Source organism: Ambystoma mexicanum, chromosome 10 (genome assembly GCF_040938575.1).
Source record: "Ambystoma mexicanum isolate Mex_15411 chromosome 10, UKY_AmexF1_1, whole genome shotgun sequence".
In the NCBI taxonomy this organism is placed as follows: domain Eukaryota; kingdom Metazoa; phylum Chordata; class Amphibia; order Caudata; family Ambystomatidae; genus Ambystoma; species Ambystoma mexicanum.
Window position 1 is genome coordinate 1,218,293,489 of NC_090932.1, and position 24,927 is coordinate 1,218,318,415.

A 24,927-nucleotide genomic window follows, 5' to 3' on the forward strand; every position below is an offset into this window, starting at 1 on the left:
ATGGTCTAGTCCTCACCCAACATGGCGCCGGAGCCTTTATAACCAGGCTCCGCCCACCTTTCGGCGCGTTGTATCTGTGGCTTGTTTACTTTCTCAACGCTCTGACTTTGGACTACTGCCATCCTGTGTTTACTCCCTTGATAATATATCTTCTGTCCCTTCCCTGTGTGTTAATATCTCTGTCTGTTGCCTTCTTTTTCCCGTGTTCGCTAGCTTTCTACTTTCGTTCGAGGTCACCGCCGCTGTCTCTGGTACGGTGCCTCTCCTCCTCGCACTCATCCCTTCGCTCTAACTTTTTTTTTCTTGAACATTACCGCTGCCTGGTCTTCCTCCTTGTCTGGCCACGGAGGTGCTTCTTGCACGGTTCTCCGCGTTCTTTAACAGGAGCCTCTTAGCTGGTTCCGCTATCGGCTGCACTCTCAGCCCTGCGGTCTTGGATATTCTGTCTCTAACGAGCGCAGAAGCGCTGCGCTTTGCCGCTTCTGCGTTACCTATTCCTACCTCCTTGCCTTCTCGGCGTGCTGCTTCCCGGCGGGGTTCTTCCTTCCTTCTCCGCCGTGGTTATATTGCACTACCTGTTTTGGGCTACTCAGAACATACCTACTTTCCTCTCCCTGACTTGACAAGATATTCTTCTCATATTCTCAGCTAACCTTCATAGACTATATTTGATCCTCCTTTCATGGCCTCTCGCTCCGGGTTTAATACCCTTCCACTCTGTGTCTTGACATTTTTCTTCAGTTGCACTGAGCACGTCCATTTACCTAAATCCAGGAAATTCAACCTTAAGGATTTGTACCATCTAAAGACCCCATCTTCGGAACTCACCTACGGACTAGGGTTTTTTCTGCCTATGGGCTTTTTCCCTAGAGCTGAGGCTGGCCCCTTGGGGTTCCCCCGTGACAGGTCTACTCCTCTGTCAGGGTGGCCTCCGGAGGGGCCAGACCTTACCTTCACGAAAAGAAGACCAGAGCTCAGAAAGGCAAGGGACCAAGAGCTAAAGAGAAACCCAGAAAGACCAAGACGGATCCTTACAAATTTACCGCGGAGGAGTCAGGTGAGGAGAAGGGGGAGGTGGACTCGGATCTTGACAGCATACAATGCCCAAATCCTAACATGGCCTCCTTGGAACAATACCACGAACTAGTGGCGGCGATGCAGAACCTCACAGTCGAAGTCCAGGCTTTGAGGACAGAGAATATCGCACTCCGACAGCAGGTAGTCCTACATAGAGACGACTGTGGTGATCTACCAGCGATACCCCTTTCCTTCGGCAAATTCGACGGTCATCCGGGAGGAATGAAAGAATTCCTTGATGCCTGTGGCGTCTATTTTGCCTTTCGTACCCATGCCTATGAATCGGCTAGGGTTGGTTTCATCATTGCCAATCTCACAGGAAATGCTCTGGCTTGGGCCACTCCTCTTGTGGCCAGAAATGACCCTTCCTTGACTGATTATGATCGTTTCATAGAGGGCTTCAAGGAAAGATTCGACAGACCAGAGGTGTTCTACTCTTCTTTAGAAGCTATCCTGGACGTCAAACAAGGGAACACAGACGTCCAAACTTACATTTCCCGCTTCCAGAGGCTAGTGGCTAAGTCAGATTGGCCCAACTCAGCCCAACAAACAATATTCCGGAGAGGCCTTCACGACGAGCTCAAGGACGAACAGGCGCGAGTAGCCCGACCAGTGTCTTGTCAAGAGCTGATGACTTTGTCGTTACAGATCGAGTACCGGCTAACTGAAAGGCGGCAAGAAAGAAGATGATTTAGGAGCAATCCTCCTACTATCAGTCTACCGAACCATTCTCCTACAACCAGGACTAACGTCTCGTCTGAAGAACCCATGCAAGTCGGAACTACACGAGGACCCCTAACACTGGAAGAGCGTAAACGAAGAAGAGAGTCCGGGTTATGTATGTATTGCGGTTCCTCCAAACACCTGTTGAGAAACTGCCCGGAAGTACCACCCAGGAGGAAGGAAAACTTCAACCCCCGATCTACAGCAAGGGAAGTCTCGGGGGAAGTGTCAAGTACCCTTGCAACCACTCAAGAACCATGAACAACCTTGAGGAAAACAGCCTGATGGTGTTCCAGGTCAGGTTATGGTTACCACCTTCGAATCCCATTGAGGTACTGGCCATGCTGGACTGTGGTGCTGCAGGTAACTTCATGGATGCGGAATGGGCAAGAGAACACCACGTATCCACCAAACACAAGACGACTTCCATTCCGGTTGAGGGTGTTGATGGTAGACCATTATCATCCGGACCTATCACCTCAGAATCAATACCACTAAGGATGGAGATGAGCCACCACTCGGAATACCTGGTGTTCGATCTCATCAGAGCGGCTCATTTCCCGCTAGTCATAGGTATTCCGTGGCTAAGGAAACACAATCCCCACATCGATTGGAAGGCAAATAGAGTAAGCTTCGACTCACTCTTTTGTAAATCAACTTGTATGGACAGCATAGTTTCCTCCACACTCCCAGTAGCAGAACCACTTCCTATACTGGATCCGACAATCATAGCCTCAATACCAGCTCAATATCTCGGGTTCTCTGAGGTATTCGTAGATATTCAACCACGTGAACTTCCTCCCCACAGACCAGAAGACTGTGGTATCGACATAGTACCAGAAGCCGTAATTCCATTCGGGCGGATGTACCCTTTATCACTCCCAGAAAGGAAGGTCTTGAGAGAATACCTGGACTCCAATCTCCAGAACAGACTCATTCAGGAATCAAGATCAGCTTGTGGAGCCTCCTTGTTTTTCATACCTAAGAAAGACAGTGCTGAATTGCGTCCATGCATAGACTACAGAGGGCTGAATAAGGTGACGATCAGAGACCGGTATCCTATGCCGTTGATCCGAGACATCTTGGAGGCGGTACAAGGAGCCGTATATTTTACCAAACTGGACTTAAGAGGTGCCTACCATCTCCTAAGAATAAGACAAGGTGACGAGTGGAAAACCGCGTTCCGCACCCCATTCGGACTATTTGAATACCGGGTGATGCCGTTCGGTCTGGTCAACGCCCCAGCCATCTTTCAGAGGTATATGGACAAGGTGTTTGCAGATATTTTGTTTCTCTCAGTGGTGGTGTATGTGGATGATATCCTGGTGTTCTCTCGGTCGTTAACCGAACAGAGGTCACTGGTGAGGAGGGTACTTCAACGTCTTCTTGAACACCAGCTTTTGGTAAAACCAGAGAAATGTTCATTCGAGACCACTTCAGTATCCTACCTGGGGTTCCTTTTTTTCCAGCGAAGGCATAGAGATGGACCCCTCTAAGGTCAAGGCCATCATGGAGTGGAGAGAACCCAGCACTATCAAGGAGTTACAAAGCTTCTTAGGGTTAGCCAACTTTTATAGAAGATTTATACCCGCATTTTCCAACTTAGTGCTTCCCCTCACATCCTTGCTCAAGAAGGGAGTCAAGTTTGCCTTTGGGGACGAACAAAAGAGAGCTATCCAGACCCTTAAGGAAAGCTTCTCCTCCGCTCCCATTTTGGTACAGCCGGACCAGACCAAACCATACATCCTGGAAACAGATACTTCGATAGGAGCAGTAGGTGCCATCCTACTTCAGAAGACAGCTGATAACCACGAACATCCGGTGGCTTATTTCTCTAAGACCCTCACCAGTAGTGAACGGAACTACTCAGTTTTGGAGAGGGAACTTCTGGCCATCAAGTTAGCATGCAAAGAATGGCGGCATCTCCTACAGGGCGCAACCCATCCCTTCGTGATCAGAACAGACCACCGCAACCTTAGAGTATTACAACAAATGGAGTGCACCAATGCCCGACATGCTCGGTGGGCATATTTCTTTCTGCAGTTTGATTTCATGATAACCTACATCCCCGGCACAGAAAACCAAAAGGCAGATGCCTTATCACGAAGCATCGGAAACAGCTCAGGAACCTACGACGGACATGACTGCCTTTTCCCCAATCTCAAAGTCTTAGCCTCCACTGTCTCTTTTTTCCGGGAGCTGTTACCTCGTTACCAGTCCGGTACAGAATTACCCGCCACGGTCATCCAAGGCAAGGATGGACTGTTTTATCATGAAAACGCCCTTTTCATTCCCACCAAGGATCTCCAGAAGCTTGTCCTTTCGTGGTGCCATGATGCTCCCTTGTCAGGTCACCCCGGCATCAGAAAGACCTATGAACTCTTGCAAAGAGGCTTTTGGTGGCCTAAATTGAAGAGCGATGTACATCAGTACGTCACCTCTTGCTCAGTCTGTGCCTCTAACAAATACAGAACAGGTAAACCACTCGGACTCTTACAACAACATTCTCTACCATCACGACCATGGGAACATATATCTACAGATTTCATCGTCGAGCTTCCTCCCTCGGAGGGTATGACGGTGATCATGGTCACGATTGATTCCTTCAGCAAACTGGCCCATTTCTCAGCCTTTAAACAAATACCATCGGCTTCCGAGACTGCTGAAACCTTTCTCCGAGACATCGTTCGTCTACATGGTCTACCCCAGACCATAGTATCTGACCGTGGACCTCAGTTCACATCCAAATTCTGGGCTTCGCTTTGCCAAACCCTGGGTATCAACAGAGCCCTTTCTTCGGGTTACCACCCCCAGAGTAACGGACAAACTGAGAGGTTAAACACGAGCCTGGAGCAGTACTTGAGGTGTTTCTGCAGTTCACAACAAGAGAAATGGTACCGTTTCCTTTCCCAAGCAGAGTTCGCTTATAACAATACCCTGCAAACCACCATCCATATGAGCCCTTTCCTGTGCACCTATGGTTTTTATCCTCAACATTTACCCGGGTTTGGCTCCCTAGCCACTAAGATTCCCGCTTTGGACAGCGTTTTACAAGAACTCCAGGAAGTACACGAACTCGCCAAGAAGGCACATCAACTCAGTCAACAATCACAGAAGAGATGGGCTGATAGGAATAGGGCTTCCAATCCAACATGGGGACCAGGACAACTAGTCTGGTTGTCGACCAGATTTCTTCCTAGATGGGTTCACGCTGGAAAGTTCTCCCCCCGTTATCTTGGACCATTTCCCGTCCTCCAACAGGTTCACCCGGTTTTTCACGTTTCCTTGCTCAAGGAATACAAGGTAGACCCATTCCTCAGACCCATCCGTAAGAGCCGAGCCCAGGTACATTCTGTTCCAGAAGAATACGAAGTGGCATACCTGGTGGACTCCAGATACCACAGAGGTCGGCTCCAATACTTGGTTCACTGGAAAGGCTATCCTGTGGAACAAAGGTCTTGGGAACCGGTAAGCCACGTTCATGCCCCTAGGCTCCTAAGAAGATTTCATCACCTTCATCCGGGTAAGCCAGGGGGCACCCCGAGAGGAAGGGGGTATACTGTCAGGATCCAGGGTTGGAAACATTGGAACCGCTGGCGGTTCCGACGGTGAATGGTCTAGTCCTCACCCAACATGGCGCCGGAGCCTTTATAACCAGGCTCCGCCCACCTTTCGGCGCGTTGTATCTGTGGCTTGTTTACTTTCTCAACGCTCCGACTTTGGACTACTGCCATCCTGTGTTTACTCCCTTGATAATATATCTTCTGTTCCTTCCCTGTGTGTTAATATCTCTGTCTGTTGCCTTCTTTTTCCCGTGTTTGCTAGCTTTCTACTTTCGTTCGAGGTCACCGCCGCTGTCTCTGGTACGGTGCCTCTCCTCCTCGCACTCATCCCTTCGCTCTAACTTTTTTTTTCTTGAACATTACCGCTGCTTGGTCTTCCTCCTTGTCTGGCCACGGAGGTGCTTCTTGCACGGTTCTCCGCGTCCTTTAACAGGAGCCTCTTAGCTGGTTCCGCTATCGGCTGCACTCTCAGCCCTGCGGTCTTGGATATTCTGTCTCTAACGAGCGCAGAAGCGCTGCGCTTTGCCGCTTCTGCGTTACCTATTCCTACCTCCTTGCCTTCTCCGCGTGCTGCTTCCCGGCGGGGTTCTTCCTTCCTTCTCCGCCGTGGTTATATTGCACTACGCTGTTTTGGGCTACTCAGAACATACCTACTTTCCTCTCCCTGACTTGACAAGATATTCTTCTCATATTCTCAGCTAACCTTCATAGACTATATTTGATCCTCCTTTCCTGGCCTCTCGCTCCGGGTTTAACACCCTTCCACTCTGTGTCTTGACATTTTTCTTCAGTTGCACTGAGTACATCCATTTACCTAAATCCAGGAAATTCAACCTTAAGGATTTGTACCATCTAAAGACCCCATCTTCGGAACTCACCTACGGACTAGGGTTTTTTCTGCCTACGGGCTTTTTCCCTAGAGCTGAGTCTGGCCCCCTGGGGTTCCCCCGTGACAGGTCTACTCCTCTGTCAGGGTGGCCTCCGGAGGGGCCAGACCTTACCTTCACAAAAAGAAGACCAGAGTTCAGAAAGGCAAGGGACCAAGAGCTAAAGAGAAACCCAGCAAGACCAAGACGGATCCTTACAAATTTAACGCGGAGGAGTCAGGTGAGGAGAAGGGGGAGGTGGACTCGGATCTTGACACAAACTACATTTCAAAGGAAGCAGACAAAGCCTTGGCAAGATACCAGTGAAATCTAGGCTTTTTTTGCAAACTAAACTGTTCTTCACCTCACTGTTAGCCCCTGTAATGCAAACTGCAACAAAATTGAAAATGATCCAGATCATTTGCTGGAACCTGGTGGAACTTTGAAATGCCACAAAAAATGGTCTTAATGCAAACAGAGAGGAGGTTTGTGCACCAGGCTTATAGCACTGACAAACCAAATGGTGTTATACCTACTCACAGTAATGGAAGGCAGCGCCTGCAGGAAAATCGACAGCACTTGCTGCACCGATGGGCCTCCTAATGATGCTGACTATGTTACATTGACTCTTGCAATCAAACAAATGGTCAAGTAGAAAACGAACATGGAAGGAGCAGGGGGATCATTAAAATGATGACTGGTTAGCAGTCCTTACCTCCTGGATGCCCCAGTGGCTTTTCAAATTCTGCCGGGTTTTATTTCCTATCCTTATAGTTTTAGTTTTGTAATAATCTTGTGTATTTACCAAATAATAATAACCTGTTGTGTGTCTCATGGAAATAAACCTAACCCCCTTGCAGTTATGACAAGTTGTGCCACTCCGTGTTGGAAAGATGAAAGCTGCCAAACTGATCCAGAACCAAAGGTAGGGGGAATAAAAATGTACCCAATAGATCAGCACATAGGCCCAAATGGTACCCTTTGGTCGCATCCACTCGATCCAGAAAACTACATAGACTCCCACTGCAGATGGTGATTGCAATTTTCTAGGATGTTCCCCATGGGATTATGCTAGGTGAGGAGGGGATTTACGAAATGTGTGTAATATATGCTTGCCCAAGACTATGGGTCTGATTCACAGAACATTTTCCTATGGCATTGCGCCATTATAAAACACTTCCATGAATCAGGCCCTATATATGACTGGCAAAAAGAACAAGATAAAGAGCATAAAAAGTAAATGAAGAAATGTGCCCCTCATGGGACGAAAGGAAGGAATGTTGGAGATGCAACCTTATCAGGCTCATTTCAGGCATGTAGGGTCATAGAGGCCACAGCAGTAAGGAGGTGTCAGTGCTGCTGTTCTGTGTATTCAAACAGCAGTTCTTCAAAGTTGCAGGTCGGGGTGTTTCCCGAAACGCTTCACAGTTGGCCAGGCCAAGTTAGGCTTTAGCCCGCCGGGAGGGATCTATGAGTGACTCTCCAGCGGTTCAATTCGGCAGGGCTGTCATCGAAGTGGTGATAGTGGGTGCATTGATGTGTGATCAATGAGGCAGTTGTAGGGCGTTGGGCCGAGCCATGGTTGTAACTCCCGGTTAGACTCTGCAAGCGACTCTCTGGTTATGCGATTCAGGTCCTGATGTTGAGCAGTCAGTTCAGGCCTAGTGGGAGACATTCTTCTCTATGACACGATGCAGTGTCAAGCTGTTTTAGATGCAATCAGTAGTTTGACTGGTGGAGGAACGCAGACACCAGTGCCAGTGCCTTCCCTATTGGAGAAGATGCAGGGAACACTGAGCGACCAGTTTGGTGTGGTAGAACAGGACGTTTCAGCTGGTCTGGCTCTCCGATCGCTGTGAGGCTAATCTGGAGGACTTGAGAACTTCCATTAAGGGTCTGCTCCCCTACTTAGGAGATCCAATGCAGAGTGGTTGTTTCTGGTTCACAGCAATGGTCACTTCCAATGTGCCCTAGGAGTGGTTAGGGGACAGATCTTCCATATATCTTGGATGATCTGTCTTCACCTTAGGCTGAGGGATTTGGAGAGTAAAACCAAAGGATTTCCAGTATGTTCAGAATGACACTTTAGCCTTAAAGGATCCAAGAGGAACTGTGGGGAATCTGCTAAAGGGGTAGGAGACCCCTTCTTTTAAAGACACCCATCACCAGGAGAATGGTGTGAAGCGAGCCTGCAGACCAATCCCTGCTCCTGACCAGAGTGGACTTTGGCCTTTGATGTCACTTTCAAAGTGCTTTGCTATAGAGAAAGTGGGGGATTCTTCAAGTGACCAGAGAGCTTCTGCCTATCCTACTCCCAACCCCTTCCCTCCTTACTCACAAAAAGTAAAACATGCAGAATACTGGCATGAGGTAACTCCTTCTGAATGGGTGTGCTCCTTTGATACCTGGGCCCAGTATACCTTTCAGCTATGTGGCTGTCTCTGGGGAGGGTATTACCGGCCTTTGCAAAGGGGATCAAAGAGAGGTTCGGTCCTCGGGTTTATTGTCCTGTGGTTTGGAAGTACCGACACGTCTCACCCGAATACACAATTCCTTCCACAGCAGAGATCACTCACAACTGCTGACTCATGTGCAATATCAATGTGGATGTGGTGGCAATGATCAGTCTAAACTCAGAGATATTTTATTTTTATAGATTCCACCAGCATGGGGTACTCATGATCATCATAGTTGTGGTTCAGGGGACACATCTTATATGCCGTCACTGTGCTGCATTTACTGTTGCTGTGTCAATAGAGTGGCCCTCTTGTGACATTTGAACCTGCCCTGCACTAGGGGCTGCAGGTCAGGCTACTAATGCGGCAGGGCACAAGTACAGTATGCTTTTGGCAAAGGGGGAGCTGGTCAAGAAGGGAAGCTATTTCATTTGCATGACTATATGCACAAATTTTGGTCGTCAGTCTAGTTCAGTGATACTCCAGAATTTGTCTTCTTCAGCTATCAAGCTATCAATTGCACAAAGGGGCTTACAAAATGTGTATATTTGGCACTTCTCTTCATGGCTTTTATGTTGGAAAACAAGCTTCTTAAGCTTGTTTGGAACCAGAATGTTCTTTTCAGAAATATTGTATCTAACATAAATGTTAAACCAACAAACTGTATACCCTGTAGAAAAACGTATCTTTAGCTACAGTAAATCGCTATACCCTGGTTCAATAATAGCATTTAGCCTAACATCTATCTATGCTAGCAATCCCCCGCTTGGGCAGCCCTTACAGCTTTGTAAAGTGGGTATAAAGAAGCTAACATTTTCCAATTAATGGAATCATTCAACCGTCTTGGAAACAGATGATCTGAAACTGTTCCAAAATGGATGCTATTCCTGGTCCACCATTTTGCTCTGAAGGCCTACTGTGTTGCAGGTGTAAGAAAGGGTGGGTCCCAATTTTTTGTTAAAGGGGGATTGAGCTTAAATAGGGACTAAATTGTGAAGTAACAAACAGAAAGCAAAGCTCAATTACCCCTCTTTTAGTCCACCTAACATGTGGGTCAGGGACAAGGAGAGCAAAATGATAGATTATCTATTTTTTCTATCTAGAGGTCACATAGAACACATATTATTGTACTGAAGATAAACAAAGTATAAACACATATTTTAATAATGACTTCAATTAAAAAAACTTACAAATGTATATAGTTGGTGCTTTCCACAAGACACCTACAAATATTTAAAGCAGGTTAGAATCACACAAAGATTAAAAAGTCCAGCAAAAACACATATTTTACTCGTAGTGTCCAGAGTTAGTAAAGTGACAGAGTGTAGTAAATCACCTTGACAAATTCATTTCAAAACATTATTTGTTTTGTTATATTCGGGGGAACATGCTTGAAATGCACAGCAAGGGAGTTTTAATGCTGTATAAAGACACATAGATTTTCATGTCTAGATGTCTACATATGTTTCGGCACAGGATTTACATGAACACCATCCCTGGTGTTCTGCTGTTATATTTCTAGCCCTCTTCAGGACGAAATCTTGTTTTTCAGAAGTGACAAAAAAGTTCAACAAAACTCCCGGATTTTTCACACTTTCCAATGCTGTAAGAAGTGGAAATGCGAAATTTGTGTTAGTGCTTGATCAAAGATAAAAACATATTTAAATGCTATTTTGATGATAGTTTATGTGACTAGGATTGCTAAATTATCCAGGTCTCCGCTTATCACTGACCTTTTTATGCTCTTGTGTTTGGACTTAAGTTTTAGTTGATGTAACAAAGGAAGTGGGAACTCCCTTCCTTTTCCATGTATGATGTCATACAACAGACTGATTCTGTGATATTTTAGCAGACTTTACACAATTTTACTCCGCCATCATGTCATTTGTCTTGTTGTTCTCAGCAGGGAAACTCTTTTTCTTCCTCTCGACCTATAAGGGAGGTCATATGGTGCGTTTTAGCAAGATTATTTATTTTGAATTTACTTGTGAGACAGATCGTGCAGTATTTTGACTGACCTGCAAGTTGTTTAGTCAATTTTTGTTCAATTCGGCACTGGGTCGCTGAGCAGTATCACGCTGGGACTGTGCACAATTTTGCAAAACGGATGCCGTCTTTATCCCACCAGCCTGAAAGGACAAAAGGGTGGGAGGGGCATTAGGGAAAACTTTCTTCGGATCCTCTCAGGACTACCTTCAGTGTAGCATGTCCCAAATAGTCTTTTTTCGTGCTTGCAATTCCACTCTGAGGGAAAGCGGGTGTTTAGGGACAGGTTCGATTTACCTTGTGAGTGATTCCAGGCGGTCGGACGTCTTTCAGTGTACTGCGGCTCCTCTCTATTTGCATGCGGGAGAACCAGTTTGTCTGATATAGTATCCCGGAGGAGTTTTAGTTTTGTTTCGTGTTAACGTGTCACATGACCACCTATTGCGCGTCTGGTCCGTGCTTTTACTTTGTAATTCGATATACGTCCAGAATGGTCGGCCATCTTGAAGGGTGTGAATGCAGTACTAGGTCCGCGTCTTGTCGAATGTTCAGAATGTCTAACCAGATTTGGTCCTCAAGTATATTGAATACGTCCATAGTTGTATCCTATTCCATGATGGTGCCAGATGTTGTTTAGTGGAAAACAGAAGTGAAGATATCTATATTCAGTTGATATATTTGATATTTTTAATATTAATCCTTAAAAGAAAATACCCCACTCCACTGCTGCATTTAGTCAATTTTTCACTGTGTCCAAATCAAATATCCATTTTTGTTCACACTTTCGGAGTGCTAGATCGCAATCTCCTCCTCTTTTTGAGATTTGGACTGTTTGGATAATGAACCAAAATATTTTGCATGGTTTATGTTTCAAATGGAGATAATGGGCGACCAGTGGTTTGTTAGGTGTTTGGTTTCTAATGTTGGTACGGTGTTCTCCTATACGTGTTTTAATATGTCTTTTTGTTTTTCCGATGTAGAGAAGTTGGCAAGGGCACTGGATTGCGTAAACTACCCATTGGGTGCTACAGTTTGTAAATGATTTCAGTTGCCAATTTTTTCCTTTCAGGTTAACATTCTTCATGTTTTTCGTTAATGAGCATATAGAGCAATTGCCACACTTATAGTGTCCTGTTACAGGAGGTAGATCCCAGAGTGTTTTCTGTGTTTCCACCTTCTTTATTGCCTGGGGGTACGTATGGACCAGATTATCGCTTAGGTTTCTTTGTCTTTTAAAGGCGAATCTTGGTGGTGCTGGGTTAAAGTTTTCTGTTTTTATGATGTGCCAATTTTTTCGAACTAATTTTCGTAGATTATGGCTAATCGGGCTGAAGGTCGTGACGCATGTCATCTTTTCCAGAGTGTTTTTGTTTTGGGGATTTAGGCATGTTTCTCGATTTCTGTTTTTAGCCCTTTTATATGCCATATTTATTTGTTTTTTTGGGCAACCTCTTTGTTCTAGACGTGTTTTGAGTTGTTTCCCATGGTTTTTGTAGTCCTCTTGGTTGGTGCAGTTGCGACGTACTCTTAAGAATTGGCCGATCGGAAGGTTAACCTTTAGCCCTGCTGGGTGGTAGCTTTTGTATTCCAGCAGTGTGTTTTTATCTGTTTTTTTCCTATAGAGATTTGTGGTCAGGGAACCATCTGTCTCTTTTCTGATTTCCAGATATAAGAAAGGGATGGACTTAGTGTCATGGTGCATGGTAAACTTGATGTTTGTGTTACACTGGTTTAGCCATACCTGAAATTCCAGCAGAAGTGAGGGTGACCCCCTCCATACTAAGAAGCAGTCGTCAATGTACCTATGCAACGCGATGATGTTTGTTTTGAATGGGTTGTCCATATTATAAATCGACTTATTCTCCATTGAATCCATATATAGGTTAGCGATATCCAGGGCAAAAGTTGCCCCCATACTAGTCCCATGTCTTTGATTGTAGAAAGCATCTTCACATAGAAAATAGTTTTCCATAAGTGCAAGTCTTGCACATTCAAGAATAAAGGCTGTAGGAACAGTTTTGTTGTTCATGTTGCGTTGGATTGAATATTGTTCCAATATTTGCAAACATTCAAGTTGTAGAATACTGGTGTATAGAGCAACAACATCTAGTGTTGCTAAGATATCTCCTTGCTTGATGATGATGTTTTCTATGATTTTTATCATGCTGGTGGTGTCCTTCACATGCGATGTCATTTGTGCTACAAAAGGTCTTAGGAACCAGTCTACATAAATTGACAGGGGTTCTAGGATCGAATTTATAGCCGAGACTATCGGTCTACCCGGTGGTGTTGTACTGTTTTTATGCACTTTGGGTAGCAGATAGAATGCCGGAATAGTCGGATTGGTTTTGATCAAGAGGAAAGTTTCTCACGCTAGGGTAGGCCTTGAGATACGCAGGTGTATGCGTACGCATGGCCCTCATAGAACAATATGGTCCACTATTAGTCTTAGCTGTTAATGCTTTCATGTATGTCTCGTGGTCATAGGTTCTAAGAGCGACTTTTAACGTAGATTTCAGACTTAGCTTCGTAAGAGGAATTGTATAGGCCACTGTCCATTGCATGTAAAGGAGTTGCAAAAAACGAGTTGACCCATGGGGTGTCTACCCTATAGACTCATAAGCGCTTGAACATAGTGTACAAGGATCGCTTTGGTTTAAGGAGTACATAGATCATGAAATAACAATACCGACTGGCTTATGTAGGCTTCATTTACTCCTGTTAATTCCACTTCTAAGTAGATGTATTAGATTGAAACACTCTGAGGAAGTCACAATAACTTGTGTAACATTTTAGCCTCAAAGGCAACTAATTATTTACCATACTTATGGCCCCAAATTGCAACGGCATACATTAAAATTGCTCGCACTTTAGCTGCATACAACGTCAGTAATGCCATGGCTGAATAACCTACATTTTTTCCAATGAATACACTCAGTGCATTATTTGCCAGCATGCAGCAATCTTTAACATTTGCCCAATGTTCTTCCCAACTCAATCTCTCGTCAATGATGATACCAAGGTATTTATAGGTTGTTACCTGTTCTAACGTGGTGTTATTTATTTTTCACACGTACTTCTTTGAAGATTTGTTTACAGGAAAAAACATTATTTTACTTTTGGATATGTTTGTTTATGCCTAGCCCAATATCTCTGGAATATAAGACCAAGGTGTCTAACATTTTTTGCAGGCCTTTCAGTGTATAGTACAGGATCAACAGATAGTTGGCGTATGCCAACCAACCCGAGATGACTGAGCTTATTTTAATGGGATTTGCATAAGTATTGGCAAAAGTTTCCTGCATGTCTGCCAGGTAAAGGTTGAATAAAATGGCAGCAACTATACAGCTCTGTTTTACCCCAATACTTGTGGGCATTAGTCCTGACAACCGCCCCTTAGCATTGAGGTGGATATGAACATTAGTGTCATTATACAATAGCATCAACATTCTCAAGAGACCCTGTGGTATATTGCAATTAATCAGTTTATGCCAAAGACGGTTTCTCTGGGCCGTATCGAAGGCCGCTGAGAAATCGATGTACGCTCCATAAACGTTAAATTCTCTTTGGCTCTTGCATGGTCTACCGCAGATGTTAGCAAAAATAGATTGTGAGTTGTGCTGGATTTTGCCCGGAAACCTATCTAATTTAAAGGCAGTATTTTCTTCGCAGTAATCCAACTGTTAAATTCAGATAGCAATACACATGCAAATATTTTTGATGATATATCCAATATTGCCAACATGTAGAAATTTAAAGGGTTATCCCAATCGCCCTTTTTGTGAACTGACAATATGTGGCTAGTATGCCAAGACTGTGGTACTACACCCAATTCAGCAATGTGAGTAAACAATAGATGTAAGGCTGCTGCCCAGAGAGAGGGAGCCTATTTGAGTAATACATTGCAGCTGCCGTCCGGACCAGCTGTACATGAGTTGTTTAGCTTTTCAATGATTCCTGATATGTCCTGTACTTATGCCTTGCACTCCCACTTAACCTCTGGAATAGGGAAGATCGCACCAACTTGCTCTTCATGTCCTAGATTGTTTTTAATATGGTCTCACCATTTTTCTTTGGGGATGCAATTAATAGGGAGATCTCTTTGCTTCCCATTGTGTAAAATTTGCCAAATACATAAGGTATTGTTCAAAAGTGCTAGGTTGGCAATTTGTTTCCATTTCTCAATCTTACACTCCCGTTTGTGTTTCTTCAACCAGTCCCTGAATTTACTCTTGGTATTTTTTATTAACGCTACTACTGTTGTCTGGAGAGGTATACTCTTATTCTGGGATATGATTGATATTATCTCCAATCTCATCAACTTTTTAGCTTGAGCAATCAACTTGTCGTGGCCTATTCATATCAGAATTGTCTTATTTGACCTCCCTGCACTTGTCTTGTAGTTGTGAACTTGTATAAGTTGTTTTTGTATGTTACTCATCAACATTGAGTAATTTTACAATAAGTTTAATTTATAGGTCAATGTAGAATTGCCCTCGACTATAAATCAAGGGACTAATTCCACTGCAACCTTGTTTGCATGATCTACATTCCATTGATGACATTGAATTCTACTCTGTGCCTCATTTAGGTATAGTTCACCATTTACATCATGTTCTGCCACAACTGATATTAACATTGGAAATTCGAGTAAAATGTAGATTGTAAGATGGTCAGCCTGAGTAGCAACTTTATGGACAGTTCAACGGGCATCAAGTTGCACTTCGTTGGTAAGCCATGTTTCTTGAAGCGCTACTATTTTGAACAATTCTATGTTGGATATTAAGCCTTCACTACTAAATAGTTGGGAGTACCCTCTTGTGTTCCAAGAATACATTGTTTCCATTATGCCTTGTTACTGTCAAACTGCTACAAAGTGGACTCTATGAACAGTGGGTAGCCACTGCCAATAGCCTTCTGGTATGTGAACTGAACCTTCCTCTTCTACACTTTGACCATCTTTGTTGTTGAAACTTTTAGTACTTTTCAGATTAACAGAGGGCATAAGGTCCTTCTTAGAACAAACTTCCAGCTCTCAGACAGGCTCATATAACATTTCTTGATCAGGTGAGATAGCTTTAGGCCTCAAGTTGTTTCCTACTGGTTGTGAAACATGATATTTAGTGCTAGGAATTTCCACCACAGATATATATATATCAAGACGTAAAAGATTTTCCTCATACCTTAAGATGAAGTTTAAAGTAGATACAGCTTCAAGGCATATATTAGTAATGTACCTATTGATCACTACTTCTTGGTCTACTAGATGTATGTCACTTGTGGTAATCATTCTGAGGGGCACAATGGTGTGCAAAATATATAGGACAGTTTTCCTATTTAAGGACATTTGGGTAGACTCATTCAAGATTTGTTCAATACGTAGAGCTTTTATCTTCTCTCCTCTGCCGTCGGCTGTTTCTGAGCTTACTCGAGTTCTTCTCATATTAACTCCACCTTTATGAGTAACCCAAAGGTCAGGGATTATCGATTGAGAGACTAAGTCAACCATTTTCTGCTTCTTAGTACTAACTTCTTTAGTTGCAACATTCTGGGGTACTAAGGATTGTGTCTGCGTTTTATTTACTGGAACAGTTGGCTTTATGATTTCCTTGATTTCCATGTTGTTGTGAACGTCATCTTGATTAGGTGCCCTAACTTCTTCGACCACTTCTGGAGCAATTGAAGAGTAATTTTTATCTCTGCTCTTGCCCACATTTATGGATTCTTGTTTTTTTGCCCTTCCCGCTGCTTTTGTGATTTCTTATGTTCATTTTATGGCTGTACATAAATGCCTGATGTATTGAAGCACTACCCCTTTTTCACTTGGACCCATTTTTTGGATTGAAGTACCACAACTTTGGCTTTGGCCCTTTTCAGGGGATTCGCCACCACCTTTTCTTTTGTGATATTTACATTTGACGTACCTATCACCTAATGGATTAATAGAGATTGAACATACATTTTGGTTTCTAGAAGGTCACATTTGGAAATTCATGTTTTTATTAGGTTTTCAAAGTCATTGAACATGTCATCTGCGATCACATTCTGTATCAAGCTTATTATCATTATTGTCATTTAGGGCTATTGATGGGTAACAAGATAACATATTATGTGCTAAAGATTGTACTCCTACTAAGCCCATCTGTTTGGTTTGTGTAAAATCAAATGTAGGAGGTGGCAAGATACCACTATTGCCCGCTATATCAACAGAATGCGCCAAACCTAGTACAGGTTTATCATCCCTGAACAGCAATATTTTGTTAAACCTGAGGTATTCAATATCCATCTCCTCTAATTTAGATGGTGATAGATCAACGGTGTTAACACCACCGGAGCAATCATTATGAACTGTAACATTTGCTAATGTGTGTTGACCTAAATCATTTTTAACACATTCTACTTTGCAACATATGTCATAGGAGGCGGATCAAGATTGGGATAAGCAGGCTTCATCACATTCATCAACTAGACAAGGAGCTACAATTGAAGGTACAGGTACACTTAATATATCATTCAATAGTCTTACACTCACACAACCCAAATTACCAGTTAAGTCTTCGACCAAGCCTACCTTTGCCAAATGCATAGCATCTTCACCCATGACCTCAGTCACCACTGAAGCAGATGTTGCAGATGTGATAGAGGAAGTCTTGGCAAATAATTCAGTCATTTGTTTATTCCCATTGGGCATTTTTATAGGGTTGCTTATCACCGTTGGTATACAAATGCATTTATTTCTGAGAGTTTTATGGAGTGCAAGCTCTTTCTCTAGGTGCTCCATTGCTTCTTCTCATTACTATGGTTGGCACTAGTAGATACTTAGAAAAGAATATTGGGGCCAGGGCTGTAGCACTTAGACCTACTTGTTCAAATACTCGCAGGGGCTGGAACAGTTACTGCCCACCCTATGTCTTAGGTCCAAATATGTTGATTCTCTCACACACACCCAGATAAGAGATCAATACAATGGCTGGCAATAGCATTTAACTATAGATCATTATCAACTACTGAGACCCCCAACACTATCCGGACAATTAAAATATATATTTTTTTTAGGGGGGCGGGCGCAACGCTCTTCTCAGCACCCACGTCATTAAAACACAAAATTTTTAATGATATCTTAGTCTAACAATTTCCCAGTGTCACGTAACGTAACGTTTGCAGGTAGCTATAATAACTGCAATTACTGGTTTACAACACACGTATAAATGATGTACATATACAGTCTCACAATAACATTACTATGGAGATCAACTGCTGTCGCTAATGATGCATAACTATTGTTTACAGGTGCTGGATGAGACTAAACAGAGTAAGTCAGAGGATGTCACGTTCACGATTTGTGCACTTATATTACACTACTCTTCAATGTAAATCATAGTGTCCTCACTTACACAGCTTGCTTGAAGCACCATGTCTGCAAATTCAACAATAATAACAGCCTGTCCTCAGATAGCTATGGGCTGATGGTTGGTTGGCTAGTTGCGCAATGCCGTTCTTCATATGTGGACATGACTAAAGGCAGTAATTAGTATGAGGCAGTTGTTACAACGCTACGTCATACACAACATACACTTCAGAGGTACTGCTCGCTTATAGGTGTAAATATGCGAATTACAACACTCACCGAGTCCCTTACACTTGCAGCTTCCAATTCTTAATGTTCGGGTACTTGACTCAGAGAAACTCAGGCGCGGGAGAAACAGAGGCAGACAGAATCCACAGATTTTCACAGACTAAGGATTACAGCGAGTTTTAACACTATGATCAGTCCGGTTTGGTCTGCTGTTCTACGAGCAGCAAACAGCAAACAGCAAACAAACCACATCTGGACCACTTATTTGGAGCGCATGCACAGGAACGCTCACTCCCATCAATTTGAGGATTTTTGGGAAAAGTGGGCAGGGTATTAAAGCTCAATAATTGTAGCTAATCAGCAACAATTACATAACAAAGTAAAGAAGTCCATTAAAAGTTCATAATATGGAGTTGTTGTCCACAGGCGTACCAACCTTGTTGGACTCAGCAGAGCTGAGCACGCTCTGGTCAATTTGAGGATTTCTGGGGAAAGTGGGCAGAGCCAATTCTGTTGGACTCAGCAGAGTTTTCAAAGCTTCCAAACAGCAAATAGACCACTTCCAGACCTCTTCCTCAGAGAGCGCCTCATATCTTTCCGGCCGAAAACCATTGTGCTTTAGCTAAGTCTCACTAGCTTCAATTAATTGGTGCAGAAGCTTTGTGACAAACTCCCTCCTTCAGATGATTAAAGGGGTATTTCATGTCACATATCCTGAAAAAAGTCACACACTCGTCAAAAACATAGATTATTATTTAACGCACTAAATTCTGCATTTCCAAATTCTAAGCATCAAACACCAAGCCTTCAAATAAAGTGGGTGCTAGGTGGGAGAAAAGGATCACTAGCAGAGCACAACACCACAATGTGCTGTTCAGAAGAAACCGCGCCAGCCCATGTACCTCACCGTGAATTTCACCATCTCAACTCAAGGCCTGATTCTGATGGGGATAGCTTGAATCGTCATCTAGCAAGCACCATCAGTGGGGCATCAGCCGGGTACTCCTTCTTCTATGTATCACCATGTAACTTTGTGTTTTTGCATTGTCAGCAAGACCAAGGTCATCCGCCGATCAGCCAAGGGCCTTTTGGCAGAACTCCAGCACTTTGTCAGTCCCAACTAGGGGAACGGACCTAGAGGCATCAAACCAAACTGCTATGAGTTATGGAACAGCTGCTTCTGACAGCCTTCCTTCCCCTATGACTGTGATGTGTTGGGAAGATAGAGAGGATGGATGAGATTAGTGTCTGATGGTTGTTCAGGTGAGGCAAGAGGCATGAGCTCCATTGGAAAGTTGTGTAGGAGAGCTAATGAATATTCAAGGGGCATAGGGTGCAGCATAAGTGTAAAATAGGTGGAAATAGTGTGATTATAAGCAGCAGGTAGAGTGAGGTTTTCTAAAGGGATTTCATAGAAGGGGTAAGATCAGGAGTTACAATATATTTAGGGCATCAACGGCATGCAAGACAGCATATGACTACATCAGAAATGCAGCATTAAAAATGGTAAGTGGGCATTAGTGGCCAGAAAAAGCAGTTAAACACAGTACTGAGCAACTAGTACTGGAGACAGTACATGGCCACTGGTGACTGAACATACAGTGTCAGAATCTGTACATGCCCATCCAAGATAGTACAAGGTCCCTGGGGCACTTGACGGCATTATTTATGATTGTAGGCTTGAGTCTCTAGACCTGCTATATAGGGTAGTAACGTCAATGTAGGTACAAATTAGCATGCCGAACATAAAACTGAGTTACAAATGAGTTGAAAATCACAAAGTTGTTAGCCTGGAATGAGAGACAAAATTAGCTCATGTGTTATCAGCAGTCCTAGCAGAGACTTGTCTGTCACTTGGATAGTGGATTGGAGGAACAGGATTGGTGAGACATTGTGGCCTTGTACGAATGGGCGTAATGCAGGGCCCTGGCTTCCAGTAGAAGTAGTGGAATGTAGTATGGAGGATGAATCTGGTGGGACACTGTTACAGACCCTAGATGATGGTCTTCTACAGAACTCTACAGACCTCTAGGGAGGAGGTCATATAGCATCTATATCCCAAAGAGGGGGGTTTCTTGTTCCTTGAATGGCCAATTTGATGGAAAGGAGAAGGTGAGGTATGGTGGCCTGGTGAGAGTGAGCATAATATGGTGTTCTTGCTCCATGTGAGAAAAACAATCACCACTGCAGTGGGTTGTAGTGTGGAGGGTGAACCTGTCATGCAGAGGCTTTGGCCATGGGTGCTGATCGTCAATGGGCTTATGAGGAAGAGGCCACACAATATCTGTGGACCAGTCAGAGCTTTGCCTGACACTTGGATGGCTGATCAGGTGCACATATTTATAGTTAGGATTGGTGTCCTGGTTGGAATGTACATATCCAGTGGGGGCAAGCACTTACTTCTATAGTGGTGCATAGTGTGGAGGATAAATCTAGAAGGTTGTTCTTTCCACCCCAGATGCTGGGCCTTACAGGCTTCTAGGGATGAGGTTATCTGGTACCCATGAGGGCCTTGTCTTGACTGGCCCTTGGATGGCTGATCAGGAAGTCATGATCATGTGATGTATGTGCCCTGATCAAATGGGCCTCAGATAGGCACAAGCTTCCAGTGGTAGTGAGAACTTTCAACTGATGTGATCTGTATTTGAGCCGTTATAAAATATCGAAGCAAGATACAAAAAGATACAACAATCAAGGCGAAAAAATGGTGTGGTTGATTAATGGGGGTTACTGAAACAATTGTATGTTGACTTACTTTTACCTTGTGACACTGCGAGAAATCAAACAAGTCTACACTTCTTTTATGAAAAACACAGAGGCCCTCATTACAACACAGGCGCTAAACCATGGCACTATTAGCACCATGGTTGGTGCCGGTGTTGTAAAGGGTCCGCCATGGTTCAATGGCGAATTACCACCCCATTCCAAGGTTGGCGGGGCGGTAATTCCCCATTGAAACATGGCCCTTCCCCATTCCCATTTTCGCCCCATACGGCTCTATGGGAATGGGGAAGGCGCTACGTACGGTACCGCAAAAGGCGCTAAGTGTTTAACGGTCTTATATTAATCAATCTTGCATCTCATACTCATCACCAAAAAGACTGCTTTGTTGTATGTCTTCACCATTCACCCCAATTTTGCATTTTGTTTGAGATACTGGAAAGTCGGTTTAATACTGCCAAAACGTTTCTTTCCTACAACTTTACCTCCTCTCTCCCATAACCTTTTGCCTATTGTTCATTTCTTTTTTGATTGCACTTGTAAGTAATGTGTTTGAAAGGGACACGTTATAAATCACTATGAAATAAAAGTAAAAATAAAGTGCATTCCATATATTTTCAGATTCTCCCCTCGGGTATCTGTTGTTGCAGGCCCTTCTACTCATCAGCTGATCATAAGACCTCACTACACACATTTCTGTTTTTCCTGACATTTCCTAAAAGATGATATGTATTGTGTCTGCCTCACACAAGAACTCCTGAGAGGTAACAGCTGGAATGGACATGTTTCTCTCTAATGTTTTGAGTGTCATTCTACAAGGCATGTATACTTAATACTTTTGTTCAATATGTGTGTGGTTGTCTCTGACATTAAAGAGAAGAAACAAATGCCAAGCCAGTGCACAGATGTGTGAATTATTCAGTGACATGTCATGTTGCAGCCTGTATGATAAGTCCTTTTGTGTATTAAAATGAATCCAAACAGGCAAAAAATGTGATGCACGAGATATGTGAAAAATAAAAATGTATTATAACTGCAGAGGCAGGGAAATGTCTAACAGACATTCACATTCAAGTAGAGTGAGTGCATGGTTGTATCATGCCCATGTTTAACCTAGCCCCGTGTGACCTCTGTGCCCATGTTGCTGAATCTAGCCCACTGTGCCTATGCTCAACTTATCCTACTGTGACTATATTGAATTTAGCCTACTCTGCCCATGTTGCTGAATCTAGCCCACTGTATCTATGCTCAACTTAGCCTACTGTGACTTTATTGGTTTTAGCCTACTGTGACTATATTGAATTTAGCCTACTGTGATTATGTTGAATCTAGCCTACTGTGACCATCTTGATTTTAGCCTACTGTGACTATATTGAGTTTAGCCTACTTTGACTACATTGAATTTAGCCTACTCTGCCCATGTTGCCGAACCTAGCCCACTCTGCCTATGCTCAATTTAGCCTGCAGTGATTATATTGAGTTTAGCCTACTGTGACTATATTGAATCTAGCCTACTCTGCCCACGCTAAACCTAGCTCATGTGAACCACTGTGCCAAATCTGAACATAAACTAACATAGCCTACCAAACCTACTCTGAATCTAACCTGACCTAGCTTATGCCACTACCTGATCCAATCTACTGTAGCTGGTACTAACTGCCGCACGATGTATGTCAGCAAAACCCTCCTGTTATCTGTACCATTGCTGTTGTGTGGGAGTGAGGGGTCGTTTAGGCCCTCCTCACACATTCAGCAAAATATAGACCACTTGCTCGCACAATAGCGGGGGACACCTCCACTGCCTGCGTCTTAAGCGGGGCTGTTGTGAGGGACACTTGGCGTCCATTTTGTGTGCCCTCAGCTCCATCTTTGGACTAGGCCTCACTGCGGTAATACGAAAAGGCTTCTCTCACCTCTGCAGCGCCGCGCACACCGCGCTCATGGCCCCCACTTTTTCTCGCTCTGTCTGAATGCTTCACAGCTCCATTTCTCACGGATGCGCCGGGCACAATTGAAACAAATATACCAATGTAACATCTCACTCTTCCTCTGAGAGCACTGTCCTGTGTGTGAACCGGCTCGATCCATACCTTGTAGCTCATCCATCTCCACAAACCTGCCTGTGCCCTCTTACCCCTGCTGTTGGAAAATTACTGCCACTGTAACCCCGTGCCCTCCTAAGGTATTCTCTTGATGTACCAGAAGTGTGACCCTGCTGTGAAGCCCAACCCAGTGGGCCCCCTACTAAAACCAGACCTCTGTCACAGTATATTGCACCTTAGAACTAACAAATGTCAGCATGCCCCATAGTTGTCTTGATGTGCACAGGCCTACCCCATGATCAATGTTATCACACTGACCAAGACCCCCGAGCCTGTTACTCCATATAAGTCCTAATGAATGATGCTCTGATTTTATGCATGCAATTTATTGGTTCAAGAAGATTTACTTAAGCTCATACTAATGAACATTGTTTATTATATGTCTAATGGTAGTTTCTCATGCTAGCTTAGTTAGTGTGTGCCCTACCGCACCGAGACCTGACCCTCACCCCTCCTGGACACTGGCAGCTGGACCATATAATGCTCTCCCTCCCGCCAACAGGACAACCAATCCGGATGAAGGAGCACCCATAGCCGCATACGTATCAATGTTATTCCCCCAATCCCAAGCAATTGTAGTCCCATATAGAGTGATGTCAGTGATGACCCTTTGTCCCTTCATAAACTCATATCTTTGTAATGTTTGCCAGAGCGCTCTTGGGGCAGCAGTGTTCTCTAGATGCCAATTCTTTATATAGAAAATAACTCTTGAAACCTGTTCTCTTAGTCTCATTCCCCATTGTGGTGTCTCATATGTATTTGTATTTGCATGTGTAAGACAGGGAGTGAGCCTTCACTGTTCATACAAATAATCTTGATAACCATGGATCAAATTAAATATGCACCTTGTCGTATACGGAACATAAATACTAGTCTTCGAGCTAGACTCACTCCCCTCTACGAACCTAAATTGACTAGCAACACCCACTTAAACCGCCGCAACGACCCTAAACATACCACTCTGCATATAGCGCAAGCCCACATGCAAACTACTTCAGATGCCAAAATGAAAGAACACATACCAGTAACTTTGAAATCCCAGAGATTACCTAGTTAACTACGATAGCTGGAGCACTGATTAATGCCAGATCTGTTGTTGCTCACGCCACCAAAATAGTCGATATTCTAACATCCGTCAACCTCGACCTCCTAGCGGTCACAGAAACCTGGCTGCATGAGGCAGCAGGTCCAGCACTCACATTAGCGATACCAAAATATTATCAACTCTTAAGACTGGACAGATGTAATTCTAGAGGAGGTGGCTTAGCTATCATTGCTAAAGCTAACCTGGACTTAACACTATCCACACTACCCACACTAAAATCTTGCAAACTACTTTCAAAACTGCCTATATCCCCATGCCGCACTCTAACCATCCACCTTATATATAGGCCACCAGGACCCGTAGGTTCAATTGAAGAGGACATATCTAGCCTCTTAGCTAACAACATAAAATATTCATCCCAGATAATTATCCTAGGTGACCTCAACCTAGGATTCAACGATCCAGACGACAAACAAGCTCAAGCGATATCTACCATGCTTGATGAACATAGTCTCATCCAAAATGTCCTCTCCCCGACCCATGACAAAGGCAGGACCCTAGACTGGGTAGCCACCTTAAACTACCCAACAACCATCACTAAAATTACACCCCAACTTTGGACTGACCATCATTTAATTGATTTCAGTTTAAGTCTTAACAAACAAACAAATAAAGATAACATTATGGCACCCTCTCTTCCCACTTGATCGAAGAAAAACATCTCATCAGACAACATCCTACCTCTCCTCCTTCCTGTGATTAATGACTTGCCAAGCAATTCCGACCCAGATACGCTGGTGGACTCCTATAAT